The 20148-nt window shown below is 42.5% G+C and overlaps 1 protein-coding gene across 20 annotated transcripts in view; it reads right to left on the bottom strand.

Moving 5' to 3' along the window:
- The window catches only part of ZMIZ1 (zinc finger MIZ-type containing 1), a 486957-nt gene that overhangs the window by 456156 nt on the left and 10653 nt on the right, over window positions 1–20148 (bottom strand). For 3 of the 20 annotated variants that reach the window (XM_075934734.2, XM_075934747.2, XM_075934741.2), the window contains exon 2: window positions 4372–4524. The exons of 13 other annotated variants lie outside the window; for them this stretch is intronic. The gene's annotated coding sequence lies outside the window, so the exon portion shown is untranslated. Of the gene's footprint in view, window positions 1–4371; window positions 4525–16577; window positions 16704–20148 lie in introns of all 20 variants that reach the window. 4 more of the 20 variants (XM_075934733.2, XM_075934746.2, XM_075934740.2 and 1 more) reach the window with 2 other exon arrangements.

The raw sequence follows: 20148 nt of genomic DNA, 5'->3' as shown, positions 1-20148 counted from the left end.
GCACCAGCGTTAGCCCCGAAATTAGTAAAACGTGTTAGCAATAGCATGACTTGCATGAGCTAATTGTGCACATGCTTAAATATTTGCAGGAACAGGCCCTATATTAAAGAAACAAACTTCAAAAGTGACAGTAGCCTTTTAGTCTTTGGTCCTCAGTTACCTCAGTTTTCATCAGGGATGCTAATCAGAAGTAGATGTGATTTCCATTAATTTATATTTACAGAAAGCATTTACAGGCAGTCCCCGGGTTACGTACAAGATAGGGACTGTAGGTTTGTTCTTAAGTTGAATCTGTATGTAAGTCAGAACTGGCGTCAGCCGCTGCTGAAACTGATCAGTTTCAACCGCGGCTGAATCTGGACGCCAGTTCTGACTTACATACAGATTCAACTTAAGAAACCCAGGCGTCCCCAAGTCAGCTGCTGCTGAAACTGATCAGCGGCTGATTCCAGGAAGCCTGGGGCAGAGCAACTCTGCCTCGGCTTCCTGTAGTCAGCCGCTAGTCAGTTTCAGCAGCGGCTGACTTGGGGACGCCTGGGGCAGAGCAGCTGGGGTGCTGCCGGGTTGCTCCAGTAGCGCAGCTCCTCGGCGCTACTGGAGCAACCCAGCAGCACCCCAGCTGCTCTGCCCCAGGCGTCCTGATTCAGCCGCTGCTGAAACTGACCAGCAACAGCTGAATCAGGACGCCTGGGGCAGAGCAGCTGGGGTGCTGCCAGGTTGGTCCGGAGCGGCGCTGAGGAACCAACCCGGCAGCCCCCAGCTGCTCTACCCCAGGTGTAGGCAAGAAAAGCCTGGTCTGCTGGGGGGGGGCACTAGCTGCACCCCCCCCCCCAGAAGACCAGGGAGACAAGGGTGGTGGGACCGCCCAAGTCCTCCACGGCTTTGCTCCGTCTCCCTGGTCTGCTGACCTGGGAGACGCGGAGCAAAGCCGCAGAGCACACGGGCAGCGGGACAGTCCAGGCGCGCCGCGGCTGTCCCACTGCTAGCATACTCCGAGGCTTTGCTCCCCATCTTCCTGGTCTGCTGGTCAGACCAGGGAGACGGGGAGCAAAGCCGCGGAGCACGCCCGCAGCAGGACAGCCGAAGCGCGCCCGGGCTGTCCCGCTGCAGGCGTGCTTCAAGGCTTTGCTCCCCGTCTCCCTGCAGACCAGAAAGACGGGGAGCAAAGCCTTGGAGCACGCCCGCAGCGGGACAGCCCGGGCGCGCTTGAGCTGTCCCCCTGTGGGCATGCTCCGCGGCTTTGCTCCCCGTCTCCCTGGTCTGACCAGCAGACCAGGAAGATGGGGAGCAAAGCCTCGGAGTACGCTAGCAGTGGGACAGCCGCGGCGCGCCTGGACTGTCCCGCTGCCCGTGTGCTCTGCGGCTTTGCTCCGCGTCTCCCAGGTCAGCAGACCCGGGAGACGGAGCAAAGCCGTGGAGGACTTGGGAGACCAGGGAGACGGGGAGCAGCTTTTCTCGCCCCGGAGGACAGGGGTGGCGGACCGCGGCGCATCTGGGCGTCCCGCTGCTCCCGTCCTCCGGGGCGAGAAAAGCCCCGTTCGTAACTGCGGATAAGTCGGATCCACGTAACTCGGGGACTGCCTGTATACACTTTCTATGCAAGGGTTTCTTTTCAGAAAGCCTAAAATGTGAACAGAACCCTGCACAAACTGGGTTCCAATCCTTACCATTTACATTCGCTTCTTAAGTCACTTTTCCAACCAAATGAAGGCAGAATTCACTCTCTCAAATGGCCCCGATAGCCCTTTCACACAGAAAGGCAGTCAGTGAAAAGATCCCCACAAGGTACAGAAAAAAGATTATGCTATAAAATGTGTCAAAATAAGTTTAGTTAGCGACTATTAAAAATAGAACTGAACCGTAAATAAAAGAAAAACCGATAATTATTATTCTTTATCTAGAAGAAGGGGTTTCTTGTCATGTCTCCTCCAGTGAAGAGAATTAGCTAAAACGGTTTCATATTTTAAACTCCTCAGTCTTAATAAATGAGGCCCAAGACTGTTGGCAAAGTTTACCACAATCCTGGGACCTGATCCAAGTCTCCCATGACAATGGGAAAAACATTAGAACTATAACATTCAAAATATTATTTAACTTTTAAAATCTTCACACAGTTCAAAGACGCCTTTGTTCCAGCTTCGCCTTTGAAAATGTCAGTTACATTCCACGGACAAAGTATTTCCTCCTAATATTATCTGAGTTGTTATAAGAACAACCATGCTGGTTCAGCTCAGGGGCCCGTCTAGTCCAGTATCCTATCTTCCAACAGTGGCCAATGCCAGATGCTTCAGAAGGAATGAGCAGAACAGGCAATTTGTCAAGTGATCCATCATTCCCTGTCATTCAGTCCCAACGCTTGGCAGTCAGAGGCTTAGGGAAACCCATGGCATGTCATTGCGTCCCTGACTTCTTGACTAGTTGCCATTTAAGGACCTATCCTCCATAAAGTTCTCTCATTCTTTTTTAACACGGTTTTAGTTTTGGCCTTCACAAAATCCTCTAGCAATGAGTTCCACAGATTGCCTGTGTGCTGTCTAATGTTTGTTTTAAACCTTCTGCCTAGTAATTTATCTGGGTGATCTCTGGTTCATGTCTTATGTGAAGGGGTAAAATAACACTTGCTTATTTACCTCCACACAGGTCATAATTTTCTCTGACTCTTATCATGTTCCCCTTTAGTCTGCTCTTTTCTAAAAAAACCAGTCCCAATGTTTGTAATCACTCTTCAGATGGAAACTGTCCTATACTGGGGAGGCAAATATTGTTTTTAAACGTACCCATTTACACTACTGAAATTATATTTGTTAACCAGTTCACAGGCTACCCCGGCTTAGGTGAGGGGCACCTGCTTTTTCTCCTCTCAGGTTGGGTACACAGTGGGGTAGGGGATGGTTTGCATGTTCATGGCCTTGCTCTGATCGTATCTCTCGCTCTCCCAGTTACTAGGGGCTTCTAGTTCGGTGGCCTGCTGCCAGGAGAACATCCACACCAGGGCAGATCCAAGTATTCCAGCAGATCAGTGGTTCTTGGGCAGACCCACCACTGCAAAAGATGCGCCCAGCTCATTAGTAGAGTGTCTACAACTAGGTTTCGCGTGTCTATTAGCAGAGCACATTCACACACGTCATGGTGCACACAAAAATTTATTCTGCACACGGATGGAAAAGATTAGAGGGAACACTGGGTTGCCGTCAACAGTGCGCTCTCGACCAGGCAGGAGTTGATTCAGCGATGTGCCAAGCCGCGAGAGCACTGCAGGCTTCAGTACTCCCCACCCAGGCATTCCTGGGGGCGTTTTTAATATGCACGTTAGGTATTACAGTGCCATGACATTATTTTATCAACCTGTTTTAAACATTAACTGCAATATATTAATAGTAAGACTCATACTTATCAGTTAACCATTAACGGTTTCCTATTTTCATGCCTATAATCATTTTGGTTGCCCTTCTATACTTTTTCTCATTCTAATATATCTTTTCCAAGATGGGGCAAAGAGTTGTGATTTCTAGTGAGAGCGCTAGACACTCAACAGAACTGGGGGAGGGGAGAAGAGCAGGGAAGAGGTGCTTAAAATGATTGCAGAAATCTTAAAAGCTGGTAAAAGGTTTAATCCTGTATAATGATTTACCAAGTGACAAGTAAAATAGATTTACTGTGACAGTTTGAAAGGAGCCCAACATAAATAAAATTACCACTCACGTGGTCACAACCTCTCAACCACCCTTTTTACAGCTAAAAGCATAAACAAAAGGAAGCGCTCTACCAACCTAAGTAATGATTCCCCACACAGACAATCCAGATCGACAGGGGGAGAGAAAAGAAAACCCAGTAATGCATGAAAGCTGTATTAAGCAATTGCTTTTTAACCGACAGGGGAGAGGGGATGTCCAAAATACTGCGCTGGTTGTTGATCACAAAAATGCTTCAATTCAAAAATAAAAGATATTTGTATACAGTACTAAAATCCTAAGAAAAATACTACCAATGCACAACCCTACAAAAACTTATACTTAACGGCTTTGAAGTTCAATGTTTTATCCCTTCAATTGTAGATAAACTTGAACATGACTGTAATAATTGTACTGCACCAAAAAGGCAAAATATAGCACACAAAATTCAGTGATTAAGTGTCCTAAATACTAGCCTGGCTGACAAGTGCAATACAGTCACAACAGACCTCAGACCCTTTGGCATTGTTTGCATTGTTTTTACCACTGACTGCCAGCAACCAACGTTTAATCGCTTTCATTAGGTACCCTGGACCAAAAATAAATACACGATCTTAGGCTGTCTATTGCTGCCACTCTAATCTATAGAATAGACCCAACTTCTTTCACCAAAACACAACCAAAAAACGTAAAACTTTACCAACTTGTGTAAATACAGGTCTCCCTCACTGTACTTCTGACGCGCAAGTCACATTTCAGTTTCTTTGTCAAGGCTGTTGTCTCTCAAACTGTGTTTACACAAGCACCAAGGGCTGAGTTTTCTTCCATTGAAGCAAACTCATTCAGCTTCCAGCTGTGCAGGAAAAAAAAAAAAAAGCATTTAAACCACACTGGCTAGAGACCAGCTGCTCTTCTCTGCCTGCATTGAATTTCTGTCAGCTGCACTAGGCTTCACAACCTTAATCCATACACAGAGCAGATCGCAGAGCCCCAGAAGGACCTGATCTTCAGACACAGAGCAAGGGGACGCTGCAGTTTTGGCAATGGCATTTCTCCCCCTCCCCCCAATTAATCCCTCTGCCTTGCACAGATTGAGAGGAATTGAATCTGCACGTAAGAGGTGCTCTCCTTCCCCCTTTTCATCCCTTTTCCAGCCTCCTCCCCTATCTTTCACCCCCTTGGCTCCTCTAGCTCTAGGGCAGGTTGGCTGCCAGAAACCAGCTGATGCTAATCATGTTTCCATCAGTGGTCCCAGGCTGCCCCTCTCTTGTGGAAGGAGGGAGACACACACGGACTCCAGCCCCTTTGCCAATTACATCAAGCCCCAGATGCTTGCTGTAGCAGCACATCCATGGCTCCAAAGCCCGGTCTAAAAACCACACAACTCAAGCAAGTCTCTGCTGGGGCATCATAAGAACACACACACACACACACACACACACACACACACACACACACACACACACACACACACACACACACACACACACACACACACACACACACACACACACTCTCTCTCTCTCTCTCTCTCTCTCTCTCTCTCTCCCTCCCTCCCTCCCTCCCTCCCTCCCCCTGGTTTCCCCCATATGCAGGGTTTATAGTTTGGTTCAACAGCTCCCAGCACACGTCACTATACAAAAAGTTCTAATGTCCCAGCCCCTCACCCCAAGTCGGTACCGCCTGGATGCAAAGTCCTTTTATACCCGCTCCTTCAGCAGCTTCTCAAACATCTGTTTCCTTTATCTGAATGTACGGAATCAACATGGATCATGCCCGCTTCCCCCAAAAACCACACCAGAAACTGTAAACAGGTCACTTACTGCCAAGGGCATCTTCCTTGCGAAAGAAAAATTAAAAAGTGTGAACATTGTGATTCTAAGATACAGACTTTTAACAAAAAATACCAACAACAAACTAGTTCGGTGTTTACTGTACAGCAACCCTGGGCTTAAGGACACGTTGGAAAAGTCATCTGATTCAACCACATGATTATGTAAAATTACTACTCATTAAGCAGGTTTTGGAAAAAATTCAGTCTGATTTCAACACTTGCAAGGAACACACAGACGCACACAGATCGCTCGCCGTTCTCTGCAGAATCCCCATTGTTTAACATAGTCTCTAAATAGAAAGCACTGATTTAAATTGAGGTTTGGAAACTTGTAATCAAACCTGCCATCATTCCCTCCTCTCCTTTCCTTCCCCCTCTCTCCACCTCCAACTCTCCCCATCAGCTCTTTTGGAGCACGTAATGCTGCATCTTTACATTATCTGTGCGGGAGAAGCGGAGGGAAAGTGAAACACCCATGTTTATCCAACAGAATTTTCCCCTCTGCCTCCTGCAAAGAGCATTCATCTCCATCGGAGTCTTAACCACTGTTTGTCCAGAGATGTGTCAACTACACGCAGAAATGCCTAATGAGAATCTGATCTGTCATCCAAATGTTCTCCCACCACTCCTCTCCCTGATGGGCAGTTGCCTACACAGCACGCTGGTTGATGTTATAATTTGCTTGCCAATCCTCCAAGGGAGGAAGCTAAGTGGGGGAATTAAAATCAGTGAAACATCAGCACAAGGCTGCTCCGGTTTTCATGTGCTGACAGCTCTTCTCAAAACACAGAACATTGGCACCTAAGAACTACCCCCAGAAGCAGTTACCACACAAGCAGGGACTAAAGGACAATCACAGGTATCAGAGATCAATACAGGCTATGCCTAAACAGGCAACATACAGGTAAAAAAAACTATCAGCCTGATCCTACAGACAGACAGGCACCGGAGTATACTTAAGTCATATTGACTGAACTGTGTTTCTTCGTAAAGTTATTTTACCTTGAGCCCCCCCCAACTAAGCTTGATGCTCCATTGTGCTAGGTGTTGTACACATTAGGTAATCCCTAATGCAAATAGACAAGTCAGACTGCTGCTTTACAGAGGGGACACCAAATTACGGAGTTTAAGTGATTCACTCATATAGGACAGAAATGAACCCACACAACCAGAGTCTCCACGCCGTACCTTAAACCTAAGATGCTCTTTTCTCGCTACATCTGGTAGGAAACTTTTATAAGACTGGGTCCAATGTTTCCAGCAAAAAAGTATATTTAACTGTGTAAATGTGTTGGGCTCAAATCCTTCAAAGACTTACACATATTGTTTAACTTTACATACTGAGCAGCTTCAACTCCCATTGTAGCATCAGGGACTGGTAATATTAAAAACTCAGATATTTTAAAAACTTAAAATAGGCCTGAAACACGTAACCAAGTGCTTTAACTTTTATACGCACAAGTATTTCCAGAGAGCTCAAGGAGGACTAGTCATGTCTTTAGGATTATTTCTGTAAATAAGTATATTCAGGATCGGAGTTTTATTTATCTTGTGAGGGAGTGAGAGGAGGGCCTGGCAGCGCAGGGACTAAACAAGGCCTTTTTGTCCAACTAGTCCTGCCCCATTTTACTTGCAGCCAATGCCAGGCCTGTAGGGAGAATGAAAGAGAGGAACCTGGCTCAGTTAGGGGTTGCTCAGCGACGAGACCTGAGCTGTCTACTGGGTCAGCCACAGGAGCATGTAAGCCTCCATCCCCTCCCCCTGGCGCAAAGAGCAGAAGGAACCTTCACTGAGGAGGGGGACATTGGACTCTTGGGGCCATGCCCCAAACTGAAGAATCAGACACTGACAAGAGGCTGGAATTACAGGCCTGGGGCCTCAGCGGCAGGGGACCAACACCCCGGGCCACCAGCTACCATCGGGACCTAACCATTAGGCCACCCCGCTGCCCGGGAGACCCAGCCACAATCTTCATTTGGACTTGCTATGCCTTTTAGCATCTCTTTCCGTTTGGACAATGTTATTAGGCGGGAGAAGTATAAAGATGAGTTTGGCAGAAGGCCTACTACTTGAAATGCAACGTTCCCCAACAAAAGGGTGCCATACTATTACTTCTTTAGAAATAAATCAGTCACCCAGTCTAGTTTCATCACCCCAACCAAGGAACCTGATGAATACAAAGCAAAAAGTGTGCAAAGTAAATTAGATCAGAAAATGTTTCAGTTATAAAGGGCTACTGAATGTAATAGTTTCCAGATTTCTCCACCGGCACCATCTAATTTTGTTACTTCAGTGACAGAAGTTGAAGAAAAAATATTAAAATTAAAAGAAAATATATCTCTTTAAATATGTATTACTGCTTTGTGCATTTGACAATATTCCATAAAGTCAGTTTCATCATTTCATATATCAGTTTCCTCTGTGTGGATCTTACACATACAAACAGGAGAAAGAACCACTGTTTTGTTTTTAAAAAGAAGAAAGTATGGCTATAAAAGCCATGAAATCAGTAAAGCAACTCAGTAGTAAATGCAATGCCAATGCCACTTTATACAAACAACAGTACAGTGAATGCTCAAAAGTAAGATTTAGTAATAATCACAGATTTTAATAGCTACATATTATATTCCCCTAAATTCCTATCAAGCTAAATTTTCCTGAGACCGTATTAATAAATGCAAGTAGTTCTTTGGTTTCAAAGAATAGAAACAAAGTTTTCATATAAAAAGGAGTTCTGACAGCACTTTCTGAGACTGTAAAAATGAAGTCCTTTGCTTAAATATTTTAAACAATATAATTTGACTTAATCTGTATTTTTCAACAGATCCATCTCTGAAAAGTGTTAATCAAGTGCAGTGTAAAGCATCATGTTATCTACAAAAAACTCCTTAAGGCAGATTCTTTTGAAATAAAGGAATTTCAACATGAAATTTTGTCCCAAGAACGATTATTAAAGCCAACAATCATGAAAGGAATAATGACAAAACCCATGAACAAAGGAAATGTAAGGTCTACATTTTCAAAGGTGATTAGTGATTTTGAGAGACTTTTTTGGGGGTGTCTAACTTGAGATATCTTAAAAGGGGTCTGATTTTCACACAGGAAGTGCTTACGACATCCTGGACTCAGGTCTTTTTTTAGCATCTCATTTAATTCACCCAAAAAACTAGGGAAAATGTGCAGAATTTGTTCAGAAAAATGTTATCCAAACCAAATTTTGATGGAAAATTAGAGGGCAACCAGTATGTCCATAAATGTTTGTTTTCCAAATAATAATAATTAATAAAAGAAATGACTTAAATTTTAGAAGCATATGGATGACAAGACTAAATGAGAGGTATGGGAAGCTTTCTTGATTGCAGCTACAGCAAATTTGTGGGATCATTCTTTTGGGCAGTTTTATAACAAGGGCTCAAAAGAGGGGACTGTTATTTTGTTTGCAACACTATTGTAGTCAAAATTTTTACACATTGATGCGCACTAGCCCTGATCCTGAAACACTTGCACCCATGGTTAGCTTTAGGCAATGTTATTTCTATTACCCCAGTGCCTAGCACTCCTAGTCATGAAGCAGGACTGCATTGTGTGAGGTGCTGTACAAACACAACATAAACCAGTGCTATTGATTTCATTGAGACTATTCAGAGTACCCAACATTCAGTATGTGCATAAGCAATTGCATAATCGAGTCCCTAGTTTGTATACATGTATTCCATCTATTTGTTCTTTAGGAAGTTGAAGACATTAATGTAATGTATTTATATTCTCCACTTCACATATGTACCGATCTCCTATTATGCATATCTGTGGAGAGAAAGCCCCTTCAGTCAGTCAGTCTCACACACACACACACACACACACACACACACACACACACACACACACACACACACACACACACACACACCATTTTATATAATCGAGACAGAGAGATTTTTATTCCCAAGGATTCTAAAGCACATGACAGATATATCGCCTATGCACCCCCAGAGTAAGCCTAATGACTTAATCCACCACTACTGAACTTATACAACCACCTTTAGGGCGAAACTTTTCAGCTGCTTAAGAATACACAGAAACAAGTGTGTAGATGAGAAAACAGTATTAAAAATCAGGGAGCAAAGAATATTGCCCTCCACATTTCTTGGGGAATCTGAAAAGTAGATAAGTTACTGTCAGTTGGGTATTAGTCCACACTAATTTCTAGATTGACATTAGAGATGATGTGTACTACTATAGTGTCTAGGAGCCTTAGCAAGGGACCAGGACCCCACTTGCCAAAGCACCATATAATGTGCAAAATACCAAAACTAAGAATGTTAAGTGTCAGGTAACTGATTCATTGAATAATCAATGCCTTTTTGCATCAACTATTCGATTAGTCGATAGGGCGCCTCTTCCTTTGAAGTGTAGCAACAGCCCTAGGCTCCCTGCAGCTGACCCCGGGCTCCGTGCCGCCCCCCTTCTCCACCCCTCCCTTGCTGCCGCTATCTGATAGAGGTAGCAAGGTGGGGGGAAGTGATTAGTCCTTCACATCCCTAACCAAAACCTGAAAATCCTCCTACAGCACTTCAGCCCCCAGCCCCCAAACTAAGCTTTAAAACTGCAAAAACTGAACAAGGAGTTGCTGAAGCAAGCAGCCAAGGATTCTGTCAGGTGGTCTATTTGACTCCTAGTCCCTCCCGAGAAGCAGCTGACCATACCGCACTGGTTCTGTACGCATGAGTAAGCGAGGTTGCCAACTAGTGGCTGGCCCGCAAGGGAGGATCTGAGAACTGTGGGTACAGGGGTGCTCCTTTAGTTCGGTGAGTGGGGGCGGGGGGGGAGAGAAGAGCGTTTCTGGGACATGAAAATCAGAGTTCTAGTCCCAGCTGTCTGTGTGCGGGGTTCATATATTGCAACAGAGGATTGGTTCCATAGCTGTAACTAAAGCCCTACCAGATTGACAGCCATGAAAAATGTGTCACGGACCATGAAATCCAGTCTTTTGTAAATTTATACCACACACTCCAAGTGGGGTACTGACCCAAAAGGGGGAGGGGGGGTTCACAAGGCTACTGAAGAGGGGTCATGGCATTACCCCCCTTACTTCTGTGTGCCCTTCAGAGTGGGGCACGGGCCAGCAGCTGCCACTCCCTGGCCACCCAAAATCTAAAGGCAACGCGAAAGGGTGGTAAAACAATGATCCCCTACAGCAGCCTTTGCCGGTTTTAAAACACATATTCCTGTTTTCTTACAAAATTGTGACATTTAAGATTTAAATCTCGGAACCCATGAAATTCAGGATTTTTAAAATGCTACGACGGTGAAATTTACAAAAATGGGCCATGAATTTGATAGGGCCCTTGCTATACTCTGCCCTCAAAGGTGTCAGGACATGAGTTTCAAAGTCATAGCTCTGCCTCCCACAAAATGTCGCAGGGAACATATCCCAGCAAGGGGGGTCCTATCTAAATACATTGCCAGTACAGTAAAACCAAGTTGGATGTAGGATTCACATGAAGATTCCGGATCTGCAGAAATATTAACTTCGTCTGAACCAGCGGAACTTAACTGGCTGCTCTGGAGAAAACAAAATCACTAGCGCTGCATTAACCAAATCTATGCTTGCAAGAATGGTCATGGAAGCTTACATGGCAAAAAATGCCGAGGACGTTGGCTCTAATGCTCATCTAATGGCATGTCAACATTTAACATGGGGCAGCTGTAGCGTTTCAGGTCATGTCTACACTACCAGTGATGTCATCAAAAATTATGTCACTTGGGGGTGCGAATATTCCACCGCCTGAGCCATTTCAGTTACGCCAGCGTAAGCACTAGTGTGCACAGAGCTATGTCGGTGAGAGAGATTCTTCTGCCAGCATAGCTACTGCTGCTCCTTGGGGGTGGATTACTGTCAACAGGAAAGCTGTTTCCCATCAGCAGAGAGCAGCTACACGAGATTTTTAAGAGTGGTGCAGCTGCTTCAGTAAAGCGCCAGCTCTCTAGTGTAGACACAGCTTCAGGGTAGACACTAACAATGCTGGCAGGAGGGGTCAAGTGCTGTCTACATTGGGGGTTAGGTCAGCATGGGTCCATTTGTCAAGGGCGTGAAACAGCCACACCGAAGAAATACAGCTATACCAATTTAAGACTCTACTGTAGACCAGGCCTTAGACTCTGTACCTTATAGTACCACGGTAGAGCATTTGCCGAGCACTGACAAAAGGAAGAATGACATATTCTGAAGAACCAAACACAACTTGCCCTGCAGCACCAGACAGAGGGAAGAAGGGGTTCTTTGGAAATTTCTTGCCTTTGTAGTGGCCAGGCCTACCCCCATCTACTTTCTGAGGTATGATCAGATCACAGCCTGAAGTGTTATGGCTTCAGGCAGAATGTTTCCAGCATCGTTTCAGTTCTCTGAATCCCTTTACTGAAGATCAAAAGGGTTTCAGCTTTCTAAGTCCGTAAACTGGACCCAGGGTTTCAAACAGGAATAGCCTTCAGTACACCATACACCAGATTCGTTGACTGGCAGAGATAAGTTCCTGTTTGTCTATGTTTGTTTTCCTTTTGATTTGCTTCACTCCTGATTATTTCCATTAGCAGCAAGGGCTTCTTAGCATATATTTGCTGTGACTTTTACTTACTTCCTAATAATAATGATTCTACCAATCCAGCTGAAAAGTTATCGCTTTTTTTTAGATTTATACTGGAGCAATGTGAGGAAAAAACTATCTCTGTTTGTCAGGACTTCCATGGGCCAACTACACGTGAATGTGATATAGCAGATATGACGTAAAGCTAGCCCCTGATAATGTTAGAAAAGAAAAATATGTTAAAAGAAGAAAGTGTTTCTTCCCTACTAAATCTGCTACATTGTATTTAACAATCTCTAAATTTACTTTCTTTGAAGACTTGACAAAATTCCTTTGATTTTTGCTTTGGGACTGGTGGGGGCGGCTACAAGCTAACTATGTCTATTCCTAGACTTTTTTTTAAGTGCATCTTGGGAGCTGTAGTTTTGAGCACACATTATTCTATCTGCTTTAAAAGCTGTCTGTTTTAAAGAAACATCTCCTTAGGCTATACTATATGCTCTACATAGTGAAAATAATTGTTTATGAAGACAATCTGGCATCTCCTTAACACATCCACAGACTAGTATCCTGAAACCATAGAGCAGGTACAGAAGTATCCTAGCATCTGCTTAATTGTTGTACCTCTACCCTCTTTGGACATATGAACAGTTCACTCTGGTCATATCTAAACTGCACATGCCACAGCAGCTGAACGGCTGTTGTGCTGTAATACAAGCATTTATTACAGAGACAGAATGGCTTTTTCTGTCACTGTAGCTAATCCAAGAGGCAATAGTTAGGTTGACAGCAGAATTCTTCCATCACCCTTGTGGTGCTACACTCAGGCATAAGTCTTCATCTCTCAAGTAGGCAGCTCATTCATCCAGTTTTAAGCTGGACAGTTCTGTTTTTGTAAGCTCTGTCCCTGTGCGGTACTAACATATAACCAGACATTGTTTTGTCTGGTACCAGCATGGCCACACTGAGAATGCCGTTTTGCAAAGCTTAATGCTTTGTCCTTGCTGCCACTACCTGGGAGGAGCTGTCTTCAAAATGACATCCTCGTGTGGTGTAAAATTGCAATCACTGTGGGGTAGGCTCAGTCCATTCCAAAAGTTTCTGCAACTAAGATGGTGTCCTGTATCGTAAAGGTGCATTAGTGGCCATGACTCTCTTCAGCATCACTGAATTTTTCATACCTCTGAATAATTTTTCAGACCTCAGCTTGGTCCGCCTACGTTTTAGATGTGAACTAGGTCTAAGAGCTTTGTAACACCTGAAAGCAGTAGTATAGACAAAGGCAACTGCACCTGAAACACCTCTGAACTGGATGAAGTCTCAGGGATTGGGAGCCTACTGTTTTTCCCTCAGACAGCTAACACATTAAATCTACAACTTGCCTTGTCTACATTAGGATTTTAATGGGTGTTAATGTGTTAGCACCTTTTTTTTCTAGTAAAGGCAAAGCCCCTCAGTGCTAATACAGATCATTAGTCTGCTGAGATCTCTAGCAAGTGGCAATCCTGATGATTTTTTTTATGGTGATGTGGACATATGGGTCTCAGAATTAGACTAAGGATGTTAAGCAGGTAATTGACTAATCCTGTACTCAATACCATTTTTACTGAGCACACAATTATTTGATAAGGAGCCCCACTGTGGCTCTGCAGTTTAAATGTAGTAGGAGCCAGGCAGCACGGCTCCCACTACATTTAAATTGCAGAGCTGCGGTGGGAAGAGGTCCCAGTCTGTGCTTGCCCTGGTTCCCCCCAACGCTGGCTCCTGCTTCCCCCAGCTGCCTCTGATATAGATGCTGCCAGGGGAGGAGGGAATGAGTAGTAGAACTGACTACCCTATAAACCTAGGCCTATTGGGTAGTCGACTAATCAACTGTTCTTTTGCATCCCTAAATTAGACCCAGGTCAAGATAATTGTAAATAGCTACTAAAATGACACAGCGGTAAAATAACTTTTGTGCACCACTGATCTGAACTAAAATTAAACCAATGATGTGGCAAGATGATAAGAAATTAGCTGACAACAAATCAGGAGATTTAGTTTTGATTTGTATATAAACATCTGCACAGTTGAAAGCTATGTTCTGGCACTTCAATATGAATACAATTTAATTAAAGATTGTTTTATATGGGACATGCATTTGATACTCTAGTTTGGAGGGTTCAAAAGACTTCTAGTTGCTTAATCTGTCGACAGACAATGATTTTACACATCATTTCTCTCTCTCGCTTGCACATACACACACACTAGTTTTTTTAACAGGACAAAATAATCTGAATTTCTATGGGATACATAGTGCCAGCTCATTTACCTGCAAGGCTGCAGTTCCATCTTTTTACAACAAGAAAAGGGGGAAAAACACATGTGCATTGTCTCCACTCCACTCTCTCCCCCTCCGCCCCCCATGAACTAACAAAATAAATTGGTTTTAAAACAGTAGAAAACAATCCACTCACTCCACCTGTCAAGAACTGTTCTCCAAAGTCTCTTAGGAAATTAAGTAAAATAACTTCTCTGATGGAAAGGCATTAGGATTTTCCTCATAGAAGCAGAAAGCTCGCATCTGAATATACGTGGATGAAAATGAAAGTCCATAGTACAGTATGTATATGACACCCACAAAATAGTTACACCAGCAAGTCAAACTACCAGAATTCTATTGATTACATGACCGTGACTAGCAATGCAGCAGAGAAGTCATCCACATACAAGGGGAGAGGTGTTTTCTGAGTACTTATCAGAAGCCAGAGCAATAATTCTTACCTGGAAAGTGCTGTTTGCAGCTGCTTGCTGATTTGTCAGCACACATACTGCTCTTTCCTCATGATTTATGATGTTCTAGCACTGAGACTTCTATTACTGTCCTCATTTATTGCCTGCAGCTGTCATTCTCACTAGCAATTCTACAGTTGGTTTGTAGGTGTAGTACCAAAGGTATTTAGAGCGTACACCTAGAGATGCAATTTTAATCAAACCAATTCACAAGCTTCATTAAGATGTTGGAACGATGCATGGGGCATAGCAATTAAAGTGGACTTGACCGACAGAGATGAAGTCCTATCTCTCTCTCTCTCTCATACACACACACAAGCAATTAAATACCTCCAAGACTATTTGTATCTGGCAGCACTATGGATTTTTTGTGGATGTGTTAAATAAAGGTAAAAATTTCGCCTCGGACTCTCTGAGACCTTGACAAGTATTTAAAAATGCAATGTATGTTTTACATTTTCACTTCACCCTCCCTCTTGCCTTCCTCTCGCCCAAAATGGCCAAGCTAAAGGTAAACACTCCACTCCATTTACTATCACTCTCTGTTCTTCCCAATTCGATTAGATGAACTTTCCAACATGTCCTAGATTGTCAACACATTCAGGCTATTTCCATCTGGTAGGGGTGGGGCCTAAACTACATTATTTTCCCAGAGATCCTCCCATCTTTGGTAGCATTTTATACACATCAAGAATTTGCATTTCCAAAAACGACTCAACCTCTACAGCTGCCACTTAAGCCAGTGGGAGCTGCAGGTGTTCTGTACTTCTGAAATTATGCCCCCAGTTCCATATATGTGAGCAGGTATTAATAAATGTTTTACAGACAGTAAACTGAGGCAAAGTGCAAGAGCAAACTCAAACAATAATGGAAATCTCCGCTTTTTTAAAAAAATAACACATTTCTTGCATGAATGGTTGTGGTGAAAAAATGTGTAAATAAGAATTCTAAAGGAACAAAAACCAGAAAGCAAATCAAAAGAACCCCACATGTATCATGATTTATAACCTTATGATTTTGGGCAACCTGGCTGCTAATGGATGAATGTTGGCGGTGAGCATCTGCTTTAATTGCTAAACAACATGGTTTCAGTAGTATAGCCCCTCTTTCAAACACTATACAAACTGCGCAACCTAAAATCACAACACTCAAGTCTAAAATGTTAATCATCACGTTACATAAGATGGCTGCCTGAAGGCTACCACTTCTGTTGTCCTGCATTATTTACATTTTAACAGATGATAAAAAACCCAAAAACCCAAATTACAATAAAGGTTCTAAACCTCCAAAAGCAAAAAGACAGACCATGCTTTGGCTAAGGCCAGCACTATTACCATATGCTATGATGGTAATATATAGTAAGGTATAATAGCACATTTGAAATACAAAACCACAAAGTGTTCAGATACTGATCAGTCACATTTGTACAATCCTATTATCCCCCTTAGAAAAGTTTAGTCTGATCCTATCAGTGTGAATTTCAGGAAGTGTACAGAACTGAACCTGTGGAATAATGGCCCCTAAGAAAACAATCAGTTTCTACTCAGTAGTCTGCTTTCCAGGTTAACCAACAAAATCAGCTTTTAAATAATATGCTAATTAGTTGTTTGATACTCAACATACTGACATTACATCTGTCTTGCACTCCTCATCCTCCAGCTATCATCATTGGGAGGAGGAGGGGGAGTTCAATTTAAAAAAATAAAAAAGCTAGCCTACCTTTTAATCTTTACACTGTATTCTTTAGGAATGAAATTTGTGCCTCACACACTTTTGTTCCCTTTTCCTCCATCTCTGTGTGCAACTGGAAGACGCTCTCTCTAATTACATCCTTCTCTGTAAATGCTACAACACACAAATATACAAGCACACACATTTAAAGGCTGCTTTCAGGCTGAAATGGTCCCTGTGAGTTTTTAGCTTATGTTATATTTCTAATTCAATTAAGGATATCACAAATACTCGGCCTCTTCCCCCACACGTTCTTAAGTACAATGGGAACCATAACTGGAAAGAGGAGTTCATTCCAATTGACTGCTATTCACCGTGTACTGTCCTGATCTATTGATGTGGCAGAAAGACACAGGTGGAGAACTCCTGCTATTGAACTGAAGTCTCTTGAAGTTCCTCATCTTAGTCACTCAATAACAGAAATGAAAAACTAACAACATTTGAAGCAACCCTCCATCATTAAATCTCTTTAACACTGAGGCAGGAAGAGTGAAGCATTTATAAAGTGGATAAAAACCAAACACACCTCAAACAGTACTTGTGAGTCAGTTCTGAAAATGTTCTAAACCACATTTATTTTTTGTAAGACAGAAATCACAAATCTGATTTTTCTTCCTGGAATGACACCTTTAGGGCACAATCCTGGAAACACTTAAGCACACATATCTTTCCTTGATCTTTTATCTAGTTGTACTGTATACACAACTTAAGTTATTCATCTGCATGTGTGGGCCAAGGGCAGACCAAAATATATTAATAGTAAGGGTGAGACTCAGATTTTTAAAACATGTAGGAACTGCTGTGCGAAGCGTCACAACTCTACATGTGCTAGAAGCCCAAATCTCATTTTTCAAAAGGGATTTAGGCACAGTCTAAATTCCATCAATATTTAGTCTCCTAAATCACCTTGGTATTGCATAATACCTTTAAAAAATTGGGCCTTAGACCCCATAAGGTTTAAACTTTAAAGTAAACAGAAAGGGTGCTGTGGTTATATCAGTGTGTGTGTGTTTATATCTCAAACTAAAAATATTACCCACTTTCATATACAGCAGTTGCAAGAGAATGCCAGCCTTTTCGGTGTTGTTTATTAGGGCTTTCTATTTATTGAACTAAGAAGACAAGCCATCTTTTAAAAGGGATTTGCACATATGTAGTTAATCCTTACACTCTTTTGAAAATGCTTCTGAATCCACATTGGAAGTAAGGAGAGAGACTTGGCTTCCTAATTCGTTGCTTCCTCAACAAACATAACAATTCAGGTCACTCTCCTGCCTCACCAATTTCTGCCACAAAATCAAGTGAGAATTCACAAGAGCCTGAGAGGAATAAACAGAAAAATATTAAGTATTTAACAGATATGAACTTTTCCCCATCATTTTGTGATTTAAAACACTGGATGCAAGAATTTCACAAAAGGCTACAACAAAGTTTATTCACTGAGAAAATAATGTATATTTTTAAGGCCATGTCACATCATAATAAAGTCAGCAAGGACTGGAGTGGGCAAATTACTTGGACTCTATCAGGGTGTTTTCACTTTTTGCATTGAAGTGTGAAAGGAACCTTGTAAGACAATTACATAAAGCCATGATCGAAAACCTATTGTGAAGCACCTCACTTAGCCACTGTAATGAACTGTTGTAAGTGGAACAATATTAGTATATATCCATCAGATGTTTTTCCCTCCTTACTTCAATTATTAATACATTCACCTGTGTTTCTAATGGCATTGAGAATAGCCAGGCAGGGTACTACCAGATACAGTGCAGATTTGTGGGACAATTATTCTATGTGCATTAGTGTTGTTGTTGTTACATTTAGTAGATCTAATATCAGTTAAAATCGGAAAGGAACCTCAATGGACTAAGGCAGCACTAAGCCCAGATATCCAAACGATTAAAGATAATGTACTAAAATACTGCACCAGTCAGTCAACTTATATTCTAGCCCAATCTGTGGAAATCTGGCAAATCTTCCATACTGATGTTTAAAATCTTTGCATATTAGTTAAGGGAACTACAATAGTGAAAACCCAAACTGAGCATATTAAACAGAGTGTGGCAAACCTCCTGTTTCTGAGCACAAAGCTGTATTTTCTGGCAAGGCAGGTCGAGAGAGACGTGGAAGGGGAAAGCTGTAAGGAGCCAGTGGATCTGTGTACATTTTGGCAGGTTTACTTAGTAAATTGTTCTGCATAAACATTTAAGACACATTATTTACTATTGCGCATCTGCCCTCAAATGGCAACTTTAAGAGTGTGGATAAACAGACAAAGATGTCATCTGTCCAGACTAAAGTTCCTATGGAAGAGTTTACTTTCATACCCTCTGATTTTAATGTGTCAAGGATATTACCAATCAGTGCCATTCCTGCTGTTTTAAGTTAATGCAAGATAAAGTCCTATTTTTTTCGGTTTCTTACATAAATGCTTCCGAGCAAAATTTCTTTCCATCTTCTACAGCAGAACTAATTACCACATTAAAGCTGTGGTATATAAGGGCTCTTGTCTTATCTGGGCCTGATCCTGGAATTCCTCCTTTTGCAAGCACATTTCCACTGAGTGAATCGGCATTCTGCACAGACAACTTCTTGATGATACCAAAAGATCCAGAATTTAAAGCACAAAACATACATAAAGCAAAATTGCATATACAATGGTATGCGCATGCACACAGAGAATACATGATGGTGTGTGGTCTGACTTACAGATTTCACCAGCAAGTGGTTAAGGTGTCCTCATTACTAACAAATGGCTTTGCCACTGGTCAGTTATGTAGGTCAATTCAAACCTGTTCCAGTAAAAACCTATACGCCACACCGTGGTGTATTCTGCAATGCCACAGACTTTACAGAAAAATATGTATTAATATTTCAGGGAGTTTGAAAAGAAAGTTACTGGAATTATTATTATACTACTGTGTCTTTCAAACTAGCTACCTGAGTTAAAAGAGGCCTGCTTTTGTATCTAAATGCCGAGTGCCCACATCTATTTTAGTCAACTGCAAATTCTCTGGGGAAGGACAGAGTTTTTATTACTATGTGTTTGTAGAATGGCTAGCTTAACAGGGTCTCAATCCTACAAAACACAAATACTACTACTAAAAATAGGTGCCCATTGCTTCTGAAAATGTACAATTCAAAGTCATTGGCACAGGATCTTTTAATATATTGGACTTCTGTCCATCTCATGTTTCTGAATGGGTTTTTCTTTGCTTGCATGTATACCTTAGAAGTATCAAGTATGCAAGGTCTGGTTTTGCAAGACGACTTCATGGAGGCCTCCGATGACTGACACGAGCTCTTAAAGTTATGGTGTGAGATGTGGGTGTGATATATTTAACAATGACGTCCTTTCTCCCAACTGTGTATTGCACAGTGGAGCTTTGTGTGTGCTAACAAACAAACAAAAAAATCTGACCAAATATTTCTTCCCCATTCTGTCTCTTGATTGCCTTAAACAGGTCCTTTGAAGAACCACCATCAGCAGAGGGCTATGGGAGAGGCACAGCAGAAAAGATGAATTGGTGAAGAGTATGCAAAGATGCAGATTTTATTA

The sequence above is a fragment of the Pelodiscus sinensis genome, chromosome 8, assembly GCF_052426305.1.
Source record: "Pelodiscus sinensis isolate ZL-2025 chromosome 8, ASM5242630v1, whole genome shotgun sequence".
Taxonomy (NCBI): Eukaryota; Metazoa; Chordata; order Testudines; family Trionychidae; genus Pelodiscus; species Pelodiscus sinensis.
The sequence above is the reverse complement of the archived record's forward strand: the minus strand, read 5'-3'. Positions and strand labels throughout refer to the sequence as shown.